General features: G+C 47.0%; 1 protein-coding gene across 2 annotated transcripts in view; it reads left to right on the top strand.

The window, feature by feature from the left end:
* LOC138296807 (exportin-5-like) overlaps positions 1-18485 on the top strand; it is a 1394731-nt gene that overhangs the window by 700846 nt on the left and 675400 nt on the right. The gene's annotated exons all lie outside the window — the stretch shown is intronic.

Genomic DNA, 18485 nt, shown 5'->3' with positions numbered 1-18485 from the left:
GATAGCATATGCGGGCTCTGCAGTGGGACCTCAAGTTCCACTGGGCGCAGCATCAGGGAAATCTCTCCGACATAGTCCGGATCTCGGAGGGGACTGCAAAAGACCTGCAGTGGTGGCTTTCGAATCCTGATTGGGTCAACGCAGATCCCGCTCCCTTCTGGGGGAGGCGGAGATCAGAGGCCTCTGGTCTCCGGCGGAGTCGGGACTCCACATAAATATGCTGGCGCTCTGGGCGATCAGGCTTGTGTTGAAAGCATTCCTTCCCTCTCTCAAACGGAAAGTGGTGCAGGTGTTCACGGACTACACTACCGCCATGTGGTACTCCAACAAACAAGGCGGGGTAGGGTCCTGGACCCTTTGTCAGGAGGCACTACGCCTCTGGACATGGCTGGAACATCAGGGCATTACCCTGATGGTTCAACATCTGGCAGGCTCTCTCAACGCCAGAGCTGACAAACTCAGCCGCCGACGCACAGTCGATCACAAATTGCGTCTCCATCCGGAGAGGGTTCATGGTCTCTTAAGTGGGAAGAGCCTTGGTTAGGTCTGTTCGCTTCCGCAGAGAATGCGCAATGTCAGCTATTTTGCGCGTTGGAGTTTCCAAGGTGGCACTCGCTCGGAGATGCTTTTCGTCTCCAGTGGAGCTTCGGCCTCCTTTACGTCTTCCCCGCTTGTCCCTCTTCTGTCCAGAGTTCTCACGAAAATCAAGTAAGACCGGGCCCAAGTTACCTTGGTGGCTCCGGCCTGGGCTCGAAGAGTGTGGTATCCAGAGCTAATGAGCATGTCCATCGATCCTCCACTCAGGCTGCCTCTTCAGATGGATCTTCTGTCGCAGCAGCAGGGGATGGTTCTCCACCCGAACCTGTCCAACCTCCGCCTTCATGCATGGAGATTGAGCGGCAACAGTTGACGGCATTTGCCCTTCCACCCGAAGTCTGTAATGTTATCTTGGCAGTCAGCCGCCCATCGACTAAAACTGTATACGCCTGTCATTGGAATAAATTTGCGCCATGATGTACCAACAAATCTGTTGACCCCCATTCTGTCCCTCTTTCAGAGGTTCTTCTGTTCATTCTTTCCTTAGCCCAGCAGGGCTTTGCCTTGGGCACCCTTAAAGGGTATTTGTCTGCCATTCCTGCCTTTCTTAGGCTTCCTGATCAGCCCTCACTCTTTAAATCTCCTTTTGTGAGTAGGTTCTTAAAAGGGCTCACTTATTTCCTCCCACTCCCTTTATCATGCCTCAGTGGGATCTTAATCTTGTACTTACTTGATGTGTACCCCCTTTGAGCCAATGCATAATTGTCCCTTGCGGGTCTTCGCATTCAAAACTGTCTTTCTGGTCGCTATCACCTCTGCTCGCAGGGTGAGTGAGCTTCAGGCCCTTTCTTCAAAGCCTCCATACTTGTCTGTACACCCTGACAAAGTGGTGTTCTGCACTAGAGCTTCCTTCCTTCCTAAGGTGGTTACACCATTTCATGTAGGCTAGTCCATCACTTTGACTACCTTCTACGCACCCCCACATCCTTCCAATGAGGAGGAGAGACTCCACAGTCTGGACCCAAAAAAAAAGTTGGCGTTCTACCTCAATCGTACTAAAGATTTCCGAGTGGACGATCAACTCCTTGGTGGCTATGTGGATGCCAGGAAAGGGAAGGCGGTGCAAAAGCATACCATCCCTCGATGGGTGCTTCTTTGAATCAAAATGTGCTACGCTTTGGCTAAAAAGTAACCTCCTGAAGGCTTGCGGGCTCACTCTACCAGAGCAACTGCTGCATCCACTGCGTTAGCACGCGGAGTTCCTGTCCTGGATATCTGTCAGGCAGCTACGTGGGCATCCCTGCACACGTTTGCTAAGCATTGCTGCCTGGATGGTCAGGTCAGTCGAGACGGCTACTTTGGTCGTTCGGTCCTGCAGGACTTTATAGTATGATCTTGGTTCGCAGCCCACCACCGAGGATGGCATTGCTTGGGTATCTATTCTAAGGTAAGGAATCTGCAACTAGAAGTCTCTGTCAGATTTACAAGTTACTTACTGTAGGAAGTTGGCTCTGTATGTACTATTTCAAAGTAAGAAATAGCATGCACAGAGTCCAAGGGTTCCCCTGAGAGGTAAGATAGGGGTGCTGACTTCATCAGACGTCACTGGAGGGGGCAGGGGATGGTCGGGGGTAGAAGAGGAAGGACTTCCCCTTCCATCCCTGCCCTGAGGTAACCATTACGTCTCCGGCACAGAACGGGTTAAATGGTAGTCCTTTCTGTGTGTTTTTAATAAGAACGGTAGTCCATTCTCTGTGCTCACAATGAGATTCTTCAAATGGTAGTCCTCTCTCTAAGTTTATGATGAGAGTAATACGAAGGGAAGAGGCATGTAGGAAGTTCAAAGTAAGAAATAGTGTGGACAGAGTCCAAGGGTTCCCCTTAGAGGTAAGATAGTGGCAAAAACAGATAATTCTAATTCTCTATTTTGTGGTAGTCTAACAGGCCTGTGTGTGTTCCTCATTTATTGCTTGTGTATGTACAACAAATGCTTAACACTACTCCTTTGATAAGCCTACTGCTCGACCACAGTACCACAAAATAGAGCATTAGTATTATCTCTTTTTGCCACTGTCTTACCTCTAAGGGGAACCCTTGGACTCTGTGCATACTATTCCTTACTTTGAAATAGTGCATACAGAGCCAACTTCCTACAATAGTCCCCAATGTCCTGTTTTGGGGCTTGAGAGGTTGCTCCCACCCTTCTTTTACAAGGGCAAGTGGACCCCTACAGGGTATGCAAACAAAAGTTAAAAGGGGCTGTAGCCCACTCCCTTTTCAGAAACCTCCCTTTATACAAAGAGGAAGCAAGGTAACAGGGCATCCCACCTCCTTCTGAGCTCTGTTGAGAGTCCAATTATCATACCTTTGAGGGTTTTGTTGAACCTTTCAATTAACCATTTTGTTTGAGAATGGTAAGGAGTAGTGATTTTATAAATAACACCACACTCCCCCTACATGGCTTTAAGTTAAGCAGGCATGAAGTTTGAATCTCTGTCTGATACCACCTCTTTAAGAAATCCCACCCTGGAGAAGATGACCAGGAAGGCCTTGGCTACTGCTGGAACTGTAGTGGTCCTAAGAGGAATGGCCTCTACTCACCAGTATAAATCTGTTTCCAGAGGCTGTTGGAAGGTCCAGGGGGGGCAACAAAACTCCTTAGTGTCTTCAGACATGCGGGGCCAGTGAAAGTGAGGGACAAGCCTGTCCCAAGTCTTGTTTTGCACCAAGTGGCCTGCAAGGGAAATTTAATGTGCAAGAGTTAACAGGAACTCCCGGAACTTCAGAAGGATGACCGGTCTCCTGGTTGTACCAGGTTTAGGGTCCCTTGCTTCTCAATAAAGAAGGCTGTTATCCCAGTATACCCTATGGGTACCACTGACATCCCCTGCCTTTTGTGCTGCAGTTTGCTGCCTTAAGCTTTCCAGTGTGGGACAGGTTTTCTGTTCCATACTGAGTTCCTCCTGGGTGGGCCCCTCTGCACCCAAGAGCTAGACTGTGTCAGCTTCGAGCTCCTCTGGTACAGGTTCTACCCAAGAAGTAGATTCCTCTCCCTCACAAGTAGAATCTTAACTGGAACCTTGAGCAGGGGGTAGCTTTTTACCCTGCCTGCCCTTCTTTTTAGGAGCCTCCTGGGCCATTGTTCCAGGCTCCAGGGCTTCCTCTGCCTTCTTATTTTTGGCCTGTGCTGTGGTCAGGGCAAAGATATGCCCTGAGATGCTCAGCATTGCTGCATGGGCCTCCAATTCCACTGCAGCCTAAGCTGAAGTCTCCAAGTCATTACCTAGCAGACTCTCTACAGAAATATCAGGCAACACTACAAACGTTTTAGGGACAGGAAACCCATCCCCCTCCAGCTAAAGTCAATAACTGCCATAGGGTTGCACAAAGTGTTATTGTGAGCAACAATCACTTGATACGTATGACCAAGTAGGTGTTGTTCAGGTGACACCAGTTTTTCTGTCACCATAGTGACACTGGCACCTGTGTCCCTGAAAGACTCAGCCTCAGCACCATTTATTGAGGGATACTGCCTATACTTACCCATATTAAGGGGACAGGCAGCCAGGGTGGCAAAGTCAATGCCCCCATCAGAGACCAACACATCCTCAGTGGTCTCCCTGATTAGCCCAGACCCCTCTACAGTCCCCAAGGTGAGCCACAGCTATGCTTTTGGACGGACTACTATTACCACCACTACTATTGCTAGGGACACTAGAGATGGAAGTGATATTAGTAGTGGTAGGGGGCTTGGTGCCTTTCTTAGAACAGGTGATGTCACTCGCCCTACGGCCTTCATGCTTACACATGTAGCACCAAGGTTTCTGAAAGGATAAGGACGAGGATTTAGTCCCACCCCAAAAGAGCTGTGTGGGCCTGCTGAAGACTTTGTTTGTCTTTGTCACCACCTTTTTCCTGATGCTTACCTTCTTCCTTCTTTTTGTGGTCACTCCCTGTGTGAGTTTTCTTACTCCCCCTGGTGTGGATCTACTTGTCTGCCTTCTTTCCCAATTCTTGGAGAGAGGTCCACCAGGTACTGATGCAGCTGAGCAGAAGTACAGTTATTCAAAATGTGCTTTCTCAGAATCAAATTGTATAAGCCCTGTTAGTCACGCACCTTGCTTCCATGCAACCAACCTTCCTGAGCTTTTATTGAGCAGTCTTCAAAATATAGCCAATCCTGGAAGAACTCCTTTTTGGTTTCCCTGACCTTGATCCATTATTGTTCAGTGGTTAGCCCAAACCCATCTAAGAGTGCATTTTGAGTTTGTCTATGCCTTTGTCAAAGAAGGAGAGCCACAGGATTGCTGCCCACTGCCTTTGGTGGACCTTATGAACTTTACAGGCCCTCTCCAAAGCAGTGAACCATTTGTAAATGTCACCTCCCACCTTGTAAGATGGGACTATCTTGCCCAGATTCCTAGAATCATAGGAGTCTTTCCTGACTCTGGAGTCCCTAGAGCTAAGACTGCTGCCACCATGGGGTACTAACCCCAAGTCCTGTCTTTCACTTTCCACTGCAAAGGTCTTCCTATCTAGGGCTAGCTTTAGCTGCTGTAGCCTCAGCTTGGCCTCCCCCAATCTCAGTTTCCTAAGCTCCCTTTCTAAGGAATCTTCCCCTGAATTGGAGCAGTGAGTCCCCTCAGATACTGAGGAGACATGGGTGTAGACAGAGGAGGACCAGTACCTCCTTCTGGGCACTCTTTGAACCAACTAGGAGTAAAGGTGGGCCTGCTGGAATGGTCCCCCCTCCCCCCCTTTCACTACCTGCAGTGCTCCTAACAGGGATGTGGTGTTCCACAGCTTCTTCTTGACCCTCCCTAATGTAGCCTAAATCTACACATCTAGGACTGGAGGGTCAGTCTCTATTTCCTCCTCCCCTGGCTGCCTACGTTTTCATCCTGGAATCGTAACCCCAGAAGTAGACTCTTGTTGGGATCTCTCTGTCTTTAGCCCCCTGGAAGCACACATCTCCCTCAACTCTTGGAAAGTGCAGCTCTCATAGTGAAAGTCTTAAGACCTGAGCCTGAAGACATCTTGCTAGAGTGGTGTGGGTGCAACTGACTTCTGTAACAACTAGACTCCCTAGAAAAGTTTGTAGAAAAGGGCTATGCTAAACCACCAACTTACCCCAACTAGGAGACTAGAAATCCTGATAATCAAGTGTAGTGTGTACCTAACAACTAGTAATGGTCTTTCCTGTGGAAAGTGACTAGGGACAAAGTGGTAAGGCAATTGCAAGTGTCTTATCCCTCCGCTGCACTACCAATGTATGAAGCTGGCCTGTTGTGTGGTGAGCACCTATGGTGTTATCACCTTATACCAGGTCCAGGTATCCCCTATTAGTGAAGTGTAGGCAGTGTCTAGGAAGCCAGGTCTCTCTAAAGGTGGCTGTGGATGAGCAGCCAAGACTTATCCAGGCGACGTGCAAAACATATACAATACCACTATAGACACACAGCTGAAAGAACCACACGGTGTTAGAAAAATAAAGGTACTTTATTAGAGTAACACAAATACTAGAAGAATAATAGGCAGTGCCCCAAGTTGAGGTAAGTACACACACTATTATAAACACATTAGCAGTCAGTGAAGAGCATAAAAAGCAATAAGCATTGGCAAAAGTAATAGGAAATAGTAAGGGCCCTAGGGGAGGGCCAAACCATAAACTAAAAAAGTGGAAAGCAAGATACAGTCCCCCAACCAAGGATGTGGAATTGGTAGAGGAGAGCTGGAGGGACTAGGAACCCCAAGAGGTGAGTATCAGAGTGACGACCTGGAGAGCAGAGGTAAGTGCCTCGTTTTCCCCAAAACCAACAGGAGGACTTAGCTAAATTATTGTGCAAGACCCCAACAAAGACTGGAAGAACCCAAAGGTGGATTCTGGCAGAAGAGATCCTACAAAGGGAGGGGACCAAGTCCCGTTTGTGATGGAGTGTCCGGTCGTGGTAGGAGCCACTATCCACCCTTCTGTGGATGCAGGACCAGGTCAATGGGGGACTAAGAAGACCAGCTGTCCAGCACAAGAAATGAAGAGGAGTTCCTGAAGCAATGCAGATGGTGCTGCAAGTGTTCTGTTGGGTTGTAGTTGACCTAAGGAGGTGAGTTCGTGGTGACCCTCAGCAGTCGGGAGAGTCACAACAAGAGGAGGCAGCCCCCACAGGCAACCCACTGGCAGCAGGCACAGCAGTCTCAGTAAGGCCCACTCAGCACACCTGAAGAGGTGTCCCACATTGCTGGAGCAGCAGGGAGGGGCCTGTGCTTGGCAGGAAGAAGTGCTGGTGGCCATGGCTACATGAAGCCTGAAGATCCCATGGAATAGAAGCAAACAAGCCTTGGTATCTGCAAGTGTCACGACTCACGTGCTGCTGGCGCCTGGAAACCGCAGATCTAGTGGCGTAGGTCTTGAGGGTTCGGCTTTGGCCCAGAAAAGGGCGACTCTTTCTAGTAGCCACGGTGCTGCAGGCAGTGGAAACGCCAAGAACAGACCGTGCCCTTTAGAATTAGTGCCAGAGGGAAAAAACCCCAATAAAGGGGAAAAAACCTCCAAAAAATGGATTCCTGAAACGAAAACAAAACCAGGAATCAAACAGGAACAAAATGCAGGTAAATGCAAAATTGAAAAGATTCAGAACCGAAGGCTAAGAATCAGGAGCGAAGACACAATCTGAGCAGAAAGTGATGCAGCGCAAGGAAAGGGAGAAAACAGAGCCCTTATATACCAAGAAACAGGAAGTGACCAACAGGAAGTAAAAAGACACCATTTTAGATAGGGAAAAAGTACATAGGATAGAATAGAACAGGAACCATAGAAAATAGGGACCAAGGAATGCTGGGAAGAAAAAGGTAACATGGGAAGGGGGAAAGACATAAAGAAAGGACAGAAAAATGCCTCGAAAAAGTAAAGAAGAAAAAGAAGAAGAAGAAAGAAAAAGAAACAGGTAAGGAGGGGTCAGGGGAGAACAGGGACACAACAGAAGGCAGGGCGAGGCCCAAAATAATATCTGGGGCCTCGCGCTGTACAAAGAAGACTCGGGGCGCGCCGCGTCTTGAGAACGCGCTGCGCGGCGCGAGCCGAATGCTCGGCTCGCGCCGCACCACGCGGCGCAACAGTAGGTCCCCCCCCCGAAGGTCTAGGTTTGAAGGGAAACAAACGATGAAAACGAGAAATCAAAAGAGGGGCGTGAACAGAAGAAGCATCTTCCCAAGAGCATTCACTAAGAGGATAACCCTTCCAGTGAATCAAATACTGAAGACGCCGGTGAAAAAGGCGAGAGTCACAAATTTCTTGAACCTCATATTCAGGGACATCATTCACCAACACAGGAGGAGGACAAGGAAACTGACGAGAGAAAGGATCAGGGACATAAGGTTTGAGTTGGGATACATGAAAGACCGGATGAATTTTCCAAGTATGAGGCGAGCGAAGACGAACAGTGACAGGATTGAGCAACTGAAGAATACGAAAAGGCCCATAATAGCGAGGCGTGAACTTATTCAGAGAAAGGCGAGAGGGCAAGAATTTGGAAGAAAGCCAGACTTTATCCTGAGGGTGATAATCAGGAGTGGGTCCACGTTTCTTATCAGCGATCTTCTTCATATATCTCTTAGTGTGCAATAAATTAGATCTAATTAGCTTATGGAGTTGCAGGAGACGTTTGGAAAAAGATGTAATGGCAGGTAGAGGAGAGGTAGATTGAGGAGCAGTAGGAAAAGAGGTCGGATGATAGCCATAGGAACAGAAAAAGGGAGTGACCTTGGAGGCACTATGGACAGAATTGTTGTAGGAATATTCAGCAATAGGAAGATAAGTGTTCAAGTTGCTTTGGGTGGAATTACAAAAACAACGAAGGTATTGTTCTAGTCCTTGATTCAAACGCTCAGTTTGTCCATTGGTCTGAGGATGGAAACCGGATGATAGTGCTATATTGATATTTAGTGTCTTGCAAAAATGTTTCCAAAACCGGGAAATATACTGGGGACCCCTGTCAGACACAATGGTATGTGGAAGTCCATGGAGACGGAAAATATGGTCGATAAATATCTGGCTCAATTCTTGGGATGTTGGTAATTTCTTTAGAGCAGTAAAGTGGGCCATCTTAGTGAAAGAATCAACAGTGACCATGATAACCTGGTTTCCAGCTGATGGCGGAAGTGAACACATAAAGTCAGTGGAAATAGTATGCCATGGCGTTGGTGGAACTGGCAAAGGCTGTAGTAATCCTGCAGGTCTGCTACGGGGAATCTTGACTTGGGCACATATGGGACAAGCCTGAACATATCTTTCGACATCTGATTTCCAGGTAGGCCACCAGAAAGATCGCGAAAGAAGTTCTTGTGTGGCCTTAATACCTCTATGTCCAGCAACCGGTGAATCATGGCACATCTGTAATGCTTTGTCTCGCACTCTGTTAGTAGGGAGGAATAACAGCTTCTGATGAAAAAAGAATCCTTCTTTCTTGCATAAAAAGGTTCTTAATTTCTCTATTTCGCTATTAGACAGGCTGGAATACTCCAGTTGTACCTCATCCAGAAAAGATTGAGCAACTCCAATGATCTTACTAGGCTCCAGTAGAAACTGAGATGGGGAAGGAGTACAATCTGGATAGCGTCGAGACAGAGCATCAGCCAGAATGTTTTGAGATCCAGGAATATAGGTGATGTAAAAGTCATACTGACTAAAGAAAAAGGCCCAACGCGCCTGGCGACTATTTTGGCATACAAAATTACGTAGACATTGCAGATTACGGTGATCTGTTCTCGCCTCGAAAGGCTCCTTGGATCCCATCAGAAACTGTCTCCATTCGATGCAGGCTGTCTTCAGAGCTAACAACTCTCTTTCTAGTACTGAGTAATGTTGTTCAGCTGAAGAGAGAATATGGGACAAATAGAAAACAGGATGTTCAAGACCATCATCTTCTTGAAGTTGAAGCAAGACTGCTCCAATAGCTTTTTCGGAAGCATCGGTAACTACGATAAACTGTTTATTGGTATCTGGATGTCTCAAGATGGGAGCTTGAGTGAATGCCTTCTTTAATTCTTGAAAAGCTGTTTCAGCCGCCTTGGTCCAAACAAACCCCTGTTTTAGATTTTCCTTCTTTAAGGTATGGGTTATATGGCTGGTCTGTTTAGCAAAGTCTTGAATGAACTGTCGGTAAAAATTTGCTAATCCTAGGAAACATTGTGTTTCTTTGATAGAAGAGGGAGAAGGCCACTCTAGAATTGCTTGTACCTTTTCTAGGTCCATAGCTATGCCGGTGGAACTTAAATGATAACCCAGATATTTGACTTCCGTCTTATCGAACTCACACTTTTCGGGTTTACAGAATAGTTGATGTGCTCGGAGTCTGTGAAGGACTTGTTTCACATGAGAAGAATGGAGTTCGGGGTGTCTGGAAAAAATAAGGATGTCGTCCAAGTAGATTACGAGTGTCTGGTTCAAGAGATCGGAAAATATTGAGTCCATAAACCTTTGAAATATAGCAGGAGCGTTCGTAAGACCAAAGGGCATGACTTTATATTCAAAATGACCGAACGGTGTCCTGAATGCTGTTTTCCACTTGTCTCCTTCTTTTATACGTAAAAGGTGGTAAGCTCCCCGAAGATCCAACTTGGTAAAACGTTGAGCCCCTCTGACTGCCTCTAAAATATCCTTAATGAGGGGCAAAGGATAACGATCCTTAATAGTTATCTTGTTTAGGCCTCGAAAGTCTATGCAAGGACGAAGATCTTTGGTCTTCTTAGGTACAAAAAAGAGAGGAGCCCCTGCTGGAGAAGATGATGGAACAATGAGACCACCCTGTACATTTTCCTCCAGATACTCCTTAAGAACTTCCTTTTCAGGTTCCGTGAGAGAATACATCCTCCCAAAGGGAACGACTGTTCCAGGTTCCAAAGGAATAGCACAATCGTACTCTCGATGTGGAGGTAATACAGGTCTGGATGGTTTTTGAAACACGTCTTGGAACTCTAAATAATGTTCAGGAACCCCTTGGACAGTGTTGATGGAATACTCCGTAGTACTCTTCATAGGTGTTAATCTGTTTGGTGACCAATATTTATCGGAAGCAAAGCAATTTTCTTGACAAAACTGTGAGGATAAAGAAATTGTCCGGGTTACCCAGTTCACATATGGGTTATGTCTAGTAAACCATGGAATTCCGAGAATAATGGTATGGTTGGGAGATGAAATGAGATCAAAAGAGAGGTGTTCTTGATGATTACCAAACTGTAAATTTAGCATCAAGGTCGTAGTATCGACTGGACCTGAGGATATTAAAGATCCATCCACGGTGTGTACTTGTTCAGGAATGTCTTTGGGTTGAGTGGGAATTTGCAGATTAGTGGCCCATGTCTTATCCATGTATATACCACTAGCACCACAATCCAATAATGCCATAGTTCTTTCTTGGCGGCCATCAGGTAGTTGTAATATGACTGGTAACACGAACAAGTAAGTTGTATTGTCGTTGAATGAGCTGATAGAAGGTATAGCCGATGATCCCGTCCCCTCCCTTCTTACAGAGGACGGGAGGTGGCGTTTCCCAAGGGTCTAGGTGGACGTACAGGACATGTACGAAGCATGTGACCAGCAGAACCACAGTAGAGGCACAATCCCTTCTTCCGTCTGTCTTCCTTCTCACTAGCAGAGAGTGGCCCTCGAGTAGTATCCACTTGCATGGGTTCCCCTTCTATATCTTTAGCAGGAGGACGAGATTCCTCAGGATGAGGTGGATACATCCGTGAAGAGCTTGGCTGAGACGATCCTCTACTCCTTCTCTTCTCCATTCGTCGTTCTTGAAGACGATACTCGATGGAAAGTGCTTGATCCATGAGGCCACGAAGATCTTCAACTCTGGTGGAATGTACTAATTCATCCTTAATTTCTTCCTTAAGTCCTCTGCGAAACAGTTACCAGGGTACGCTCCACCCAAGTGGTCTCTGCCGCTAATTGACGGAAACGTGTAATATATCGGAGGACATCCTGGGAACCTTGCTGGATATCACATAATGCTTCCTCTGCCGAGGCTTCCAATCCTGGGCGACTAAACATTTGTTTGAAGCGGGTCACGAAGGCAGAATAGTCCGACAATACTGGATCGTTGGATGACACCATCGGGGTTGCCCAGGCCAAGGCAGGACCGGATAATGCACTAATAAGATATCCCACCTTTGTCCTGTCATGAGAGAATTGGGTAGGTCTGAAGGCGAAGTAAACCGTTAATGCATCCAGGAATTCACGCAGTTTAGTTGGTTCACCAGAGAAGCGAGGCGTTGAGGCGGAGATAGTCGGGACATCGCCACTGCGGAGGGCCAAAGCCTGTCGTAAGACCGCATTCTCGTTGCGCAATTGTTGCAATTCCTGAGCTTATTGTTGAATAGTAGTCAAAAAAGATGAATCAGGATCTGCAGCCGCCGCCACTGTGTCATCCATAGTGTCAGAAGATGTCGGAATGGTTGGGCGCTGCATTCTGTCACGACTCACGTGCTGCTGGCGCCTGGAAACCGCAGATCTAGTGGCGTAGGTCTTGAGGGTTCGGCTTTGGCCCAGAAAAGGGCGACTCTTTCTAGTAGCCACGGTGCTGCAGGCAGTGGAAACGCCAAGAACAGACCGTGCCCTTTAGAATTAGTGCCAGAGGGAAAAAACCCCAATTAAGGGGAAAAAACCTCCAAAAAATGGATTCCTGAAACGAAAACAAAACCAGGAATCAAACAGGAACAAAATGCAGGTAAATGCAAAATTGAAAAGATTCAGAACCGAAGGCTAAGAATCAGGAGCGAAGACACAATCTGAGCAGAAAGTGATGCAGCGCAAGGAAAGGGAGAAAACAGATCCCTTATATACCAAGAAACAGGAAGTGACCAACAGGAAGTAAAAAGACACCATTTTAGATAGGGAAAAAGTACATAGGATAGAATAGAACAGGAACCATAGAAAATAGGGACCAAGGAATGCTGGGAAGAAAAAGGTAACATGGGAAGGGGGAAAGACATAAAGAAAGGACAGAAAAATGCCTCGAAAAAGTAAAGAAGAAAAAGAAAAAGAAGAAGAAGAAAGAAAAAGAAACAGGTAAGGAGGGGTCAGGGGAGAACAGGGACACAACAGAAGGCAGGGCGAGGCCCAAAATAATATCTGGGGCCTCGCGCTGTACAAAGAAGACTCGGGGCGCGCCGCGTCTTGAGAACGCGGTGCGCGCCGCAACAGCAAGAGTCACCGTGAACAGGGGTACTGTCCTGCAAGGAGAGGCAAGCGTATATCATCTCAAGTTGGACAGCTGGCAGAGAGGACCAAAAAGACCACTCCAGACCACCACCTTTGACGCAGGATTCACACAGTTCCAGAGGAGAGCAGATCCACGTAGCTGGTCGTTGTTGCAGTTGGTGCCTGCAGATGCAGGGGAGTGATTCCTTCACTCCATCGGAGATTCCTTCTTACTTCTTGATGCAGGCTGGAGTCTCATCGACCTCAGAGGATGCACAGCCGGGGAAATGTTGCTGTAACGAGCTGGAGAAACAATGTTTGTGGTCACTCCCCTTTCCTTTGTCCAGTTTGGTGCCAGAGCCCAGGGTCCTTGGACTGGTGCAAACCGGTTTATGTAAGATGGGCACCAAATGTGCCCTTCAAAGCATGCTGGTGGCTTGAGGAGGCTACCCCTCCCAAGCCAGGTCACACCTATTTCCAAGAGGTGAGGGTGTTGCCTCTCTTTCCCACAGGAAACCCTTTGTTCTGCCTTCCCCTGCTTGAGCTGGTCAAGCAGCAGGAGGGCAGAAACCCATCTGGAGGGTGGCAGCAGGTTGGGCTGCTTGCAAAACCCTGTAAGACTAGTAGGGGGCAATACTGGGCGGTCCTCTAAGGAGCGCCCAAAGTGCATGGAATCATACAGCCAATACTGGCAATAGTATTGGGGCATGATTCCAACATGTTTGATACCAAACATGCCCAGGTTCAGAGTTAACATTATGTAGCTGGACACACCTGTGTCCAGTACATGGGTAAAATGGCTTCCCCGCACTTGCAGAGTCCAGTGTAATGGATCTGGAGTTCTTATGGCACCTCTGCTCCTGAAGGGTGCCCTCACACACAAGGACCTGCACCCTGCACCCTGCCCTCTGGGCTAGGAGGGCTTACCATAGGGGTGACTTACAGTGACCTGGTGCAGTGACCTGTAGTGAAAAGGGTGCATGCATCTTCTCGAGCAAGCTGCAATGGCAGGCCTGCAGACACATTTTGCATGGGCTCCTATGGGTGGCACAATACATGCTGCAACCACTGGTGGCACAATGCCCTGGGTACCTAGGTACCATGTACTAGGGACTTATATGGGGGAATCAGTATGCCAGTTGAGGGGTGTGCAAAGTCTTAGGCAACCAAATTTAGAGGGAGAGAGCACAATCACTGTGGTCCTGACTGACAGGGTCCCAGTGGAAACAGTCAAAGCATACTGATAGCAGGCAAAAAGTGGGGGTAACCATGCCAAAAAGAGGTTACTTTGCTATAGAGAGCCTTGGTTAGATCTGTTCACCTCCGCAGAGAACATGCAATGTCTGCTGTTTTGCATGTTGGAGTTTCCAAGGCGGCACTCGCTCTGCAACGCTTTTCATCTGGAGCGGAACTCAGGCCTCTTTTATGCCTTCCCGCCAATACTACTTCTGCCCAGAGTCCTGAAGAAGATCAAAAATTACCAGGCCCAAGTAATCCTTGTGGCTCCGGACTGGGCACAGAGTATGGTATCCCAAGCTCCTGAGCATGGCCACGCATTCTCCGATCATACTGCCCCTTCAGGAGGATCTTCTGTCACAGCAGCAGGGGACGGTTCTCTACCTGAACCTGTCCAGTCTCTGCCTTCTTGCGTGGAGATTGAGCGGCAGCAGTTGACAGCCTTTGATCTTCTGCTTGAAGTCTGTAATGTTATATTGGCAGCCAGGCGTGCCTCCACCAAAACGGTATACACCCGTCGGCATAAATTTGTGGCATGGTGTCCCAAGAAATCTATTGATTCCCTTTCTGCACATCTCTCTGAGGTTCTGCTGTTCCTTCTCTCTCTTGCCCAGTAGGGCTCTGCTTTGAGCACCCTTAAAGACTACTTATCTGTCGTCTGGACCTTTCTCAGACTGCCATATCTGTTACCAGATTGCCATATCTTTTCAAGTCTCCCATTGCTGCGAGGTTCCTTAAGGGACTCACCTATTTGTACACACCTACTCATGATGGTCATGATGCCCCAGTGGGATTTGAACATGGTCCTTACCAACCTTATGTGTGCCCCTTCTGAGTCACTCCATAATTGTACCTTGTGGCTTCTCACACTAAAAACTGCTTTCCTGATTGCCTTAACCTCTGCTAGCAGAGTGCGTGAGCGAGCTTCAAGCTCTTTCGTTGAAGCCACCATTTTTATCTGTTCAGGCTGACAGTGGTGCTTCATACCAGGGCCTCCTTCCTTCCTAAGGTTGTTACGCATTTTTAAGTTGGCAAATCCATCAGTTTACCTACTTTTTACGCACCGCCACATCCCACTCACGAAGAGGACGGACTCCACCATCTGGATCCAAAAAGGGCATTGGCGTTCTGCCTCAGTCGTACCAAAGATTTCTGGGTGGATGATCAGCTCTTTGTAGGATATATGGGTGCGAAGAAAGGATGGGTGATGCAGGAGCGATCCATCTTACGATGGATGGTGCTCTGCATCTAAGTGTGCTATGCTTTGGCAAAGAAGCAACCACCTGAGGGCTTGCGTGCTAACTCTACCAGAGCAACTGCTGCCACTACAGCGTTAGAATGCGGAGTCCCTGTCCTGGACATCTGCCAGGCAGCAACACAGGCATCCCTGTTCACATGCACAAACATTACTGCCTGGACAGTTAGGGCTGCAGAGACAGCCGTCCAGTCCTGCAGGACTTTCCAGTATGATCTTGGTTTTCAGCCCACCGCCGAGGATGGTATTGCTTGGGTATCTATTCTAAGGTAAGGAATGCTTAACTAGAAGTCTCTATCAGATGAACAAGTTATTTACCTTCAGTAATGATTTATCTGGTGGAGACATATTCTAGTTGCAGGTTCTTTACATACTAGCCCATCCTCCCCGGACAGCAAACGGATTTTTAGGGACAGAGATTCCCTTTTTAGGGGCCTAGTTGTGGTGCACCATTCTTAGTGTTCTTCAAGGCTCTGGACTACTGGCGTGGAAAGTCGTAGAAAGAAACTGACATCAGCACGCAGGGGTGGTGCCTATATACGACCGCGAAGTCATTGCGGCAACCACAACGCCATAGACACATGCAGAGTCGACCAACACCACCTGGCGGTGCGCAAGGGTGCTGCTTGAAGAAAAATTTCCGGATCCAGTATCCCCCAGTTTGACGCCTGGGGGAAATTCTAAGTTAGAGAATCCACAACTAGAATATGTCTCTACCAGATAAATCAATACCAAAGGTAAGTAACTTGCTTGTTTGTATCTTTACTGCCCTTAAGTAAATCATTGTTTGTCTTAACCACTCATGTGTGCTTGACAAACTGTTAAAGTCTGTGAATGGTTTGTCAAGGTCACGCTAAAGAAAATCTTTGTGGTGCAAGCAAAAAAAAAAAGAAGAAATTCAGATCGCAAGGGAAGTGCTTCCTTTGCATCCTGAATTGTTTTTTGTTACTGTGATAAACAGTGCACTGATGTCACAGTAAAAGCAGTGAAAGCAGAGAACATCACTTTCATCAGTGTTCGAGGGGCATACTTTTGTCCCCCAGCACCGATCCGTCCAAAAGAGGTACTGCTGGAAAGAGGAGAGTGTCCATGTGTACTTCGCCCTAGTGAATCCCTGCTTGGAGATCACAGGAGGACTGCAGTCAAAAGCAAAGATTTGTCCACTAATGATCAGATATACTCTCGGGCTTATGCAGCCCCTTGGACAAGAGCAAGTGCCAAGCACCCCTCCACACCCTCCCCCCCCCCAAACACACACACACACATTGTTTCTTTCTGTCCTTCTAGAGGGAAAGGGCGATATGAGAGGTTGCCCCAATCCACCGTCCCGGAAAAGGGGGTGAGGGTGGCCCAACTTGGCATCAGGCGATGCCCTCACCCTATAATGGTTAAAACAGTTCTTTGCTGGTGGGGGGAACAGAATATAGGAGTTTATTGCCAATATGCCCTTAGGTCCCCTTGTGGTACCAAAAAGATAACTAGACACCAAGAAAAAAAAAAAAGAAGGGGGTGGTGGCAACAGGTGAGAAGAATGCATGATTTTAGTCCAGATTTGAGATTTGAAGGGTATTCTGTGTAAGAAAACTTTGTTGGATCCACACACGTCACGTCACCATAGACTCTCCTAAGTGTCTAATTTTAAAAAATGGCTAGGTTTCCCTGGGTGGAGATCGAGACCAGATGCAAATACCATAGCTAGGCACATCACCAAATGAGTCAATATTCATGTCGAAAATTTGATGGCTCCATGTTGTGTTTTAGTACCTCTTGCATCACAGATGGTAGGCCCAGCCACATATTTGGGAGTACTAGTTTTATTGGGAGAAGTGTGGAAATAAAAAAAATAGAACATTTGTTAATGTCAGTTGAATTTCTCTCCATTTTTGGATACTAAATGTGAGCCAATGTACAACAAATTTGCTAAATATCTATCTGAACTCCGACAGTACAGGTAACCCCAAATTCAGATTTGGGACCCTGGTTCCCTGTGCCACCGGAACAAAGCTATACCTGGTTGAAGACTCCTAACTGGTCCTTGGTTGCTTGTGTTCTGGTTCAGTGAGTTCCTGGCCTGGTACTTTGGGCTGAACTGTTTCCATGAAGAGCAGGGTCAAGGCTGATTTGTATATGGCTGGATCCAAACTGAGGTAGCATGGCGGGGGGAAAAAACAATGGACTGGGAATGTGGCGCGAGCGATTGCCAGTGACTGAGATTGATTCACGCATTCTATTGCATGCCTACCCAACACTGGCACCAGTGTCGCTCTGATAGGGCTGTTTTTTTGGTTTACAAGGTTGTGACCTCATGTTCCTTTAATTATTACTAGTTAACTGTCCCCATAAAATGCACTTGTGGCCTTATGACCACATAGATATCTGTGCGCTGTTATAATGAAGCCTGGTATTTGAAACTTGTATATGCTAATGTGACTTATAATATGGTCTGCTATAGATGGTGGGGTGCAGATGGAGACGGTCATGCTCTATATTACACCTGTGCTGAAAACCTATTAAAATATGTTTTAAAGACAAATGCACCCTGCACAGCTAATCTAAAAGACACAGGAGGAAATGAAAGGGAGTTTAGGTTACAACTTGTTCTAAACCATTCAGTCCCAATGTGTATGTGTAGCCTCCACCGTCTGATAGTTTAACCTTTCCTCAGATATGTGTATTTAGCTCACTGAGCACTTTCAACTAAACACTGCCAATCCTTTACTGTCTAACGGCCTGATTTTGAGTTTGGTGGAGAGGTTACTCCGTCACAAATGTGACAGATGTCCCGTCCGCTGTATTACGAGTTCCATAGGCTAAAATGAAATTGCAATACGGCAGACAGGACATCGGTCACGTTTGTGACAGAGTAATTCCCTCTGCCAAACTCTAAATCAGGCCCTTAGTTTCTTCCCCAAGCAATACCAGTCACCTCTGTCAAAAAGAATACTGTACTTAATATAGACAACAAAAATAACTTTGGAAATTCAGTTGATACCTTCATTCACTAGAATAGACATAGTCCAAATGTTCTTCATGGTGAAGAATGCAGTCTGCACGTACTGTGGCAACTTATTTGCCTGCTCCAAGCCTCAAGTTTAGCTAAGAGTATCCTTGCAGAATGTTGCTCTCATTGTCAAGTAGGGATAAAAGTCTAAATTATTACAGGATCTTTAAGTGACCCCTTCTTACTAATCAAATGCATTATTGACCTCTCCAAGAGAGTAGATAAATACTGTTTGTCAATATATTGTGAAATAC

The sequence above is a fragment of the Pleurodeles waltl genome, chromosome 5, assembly GCF_031143425.1.
Source record: "Pleurodeles waltl isolate 20211129_DDA chromosome 5, aPleWal1.hap1.20221129, whole genome shotgun sequence".
Taxonomy (NCBI): Eukaryota; Metazoa; Chordata; class Amphibia; order Caudata; family Salamandridae; genus Pleurodeles; species Pleurodeles waltl.
This window is presented reverse-complemented; position numbering and strand designations above follow the sequence as displayed.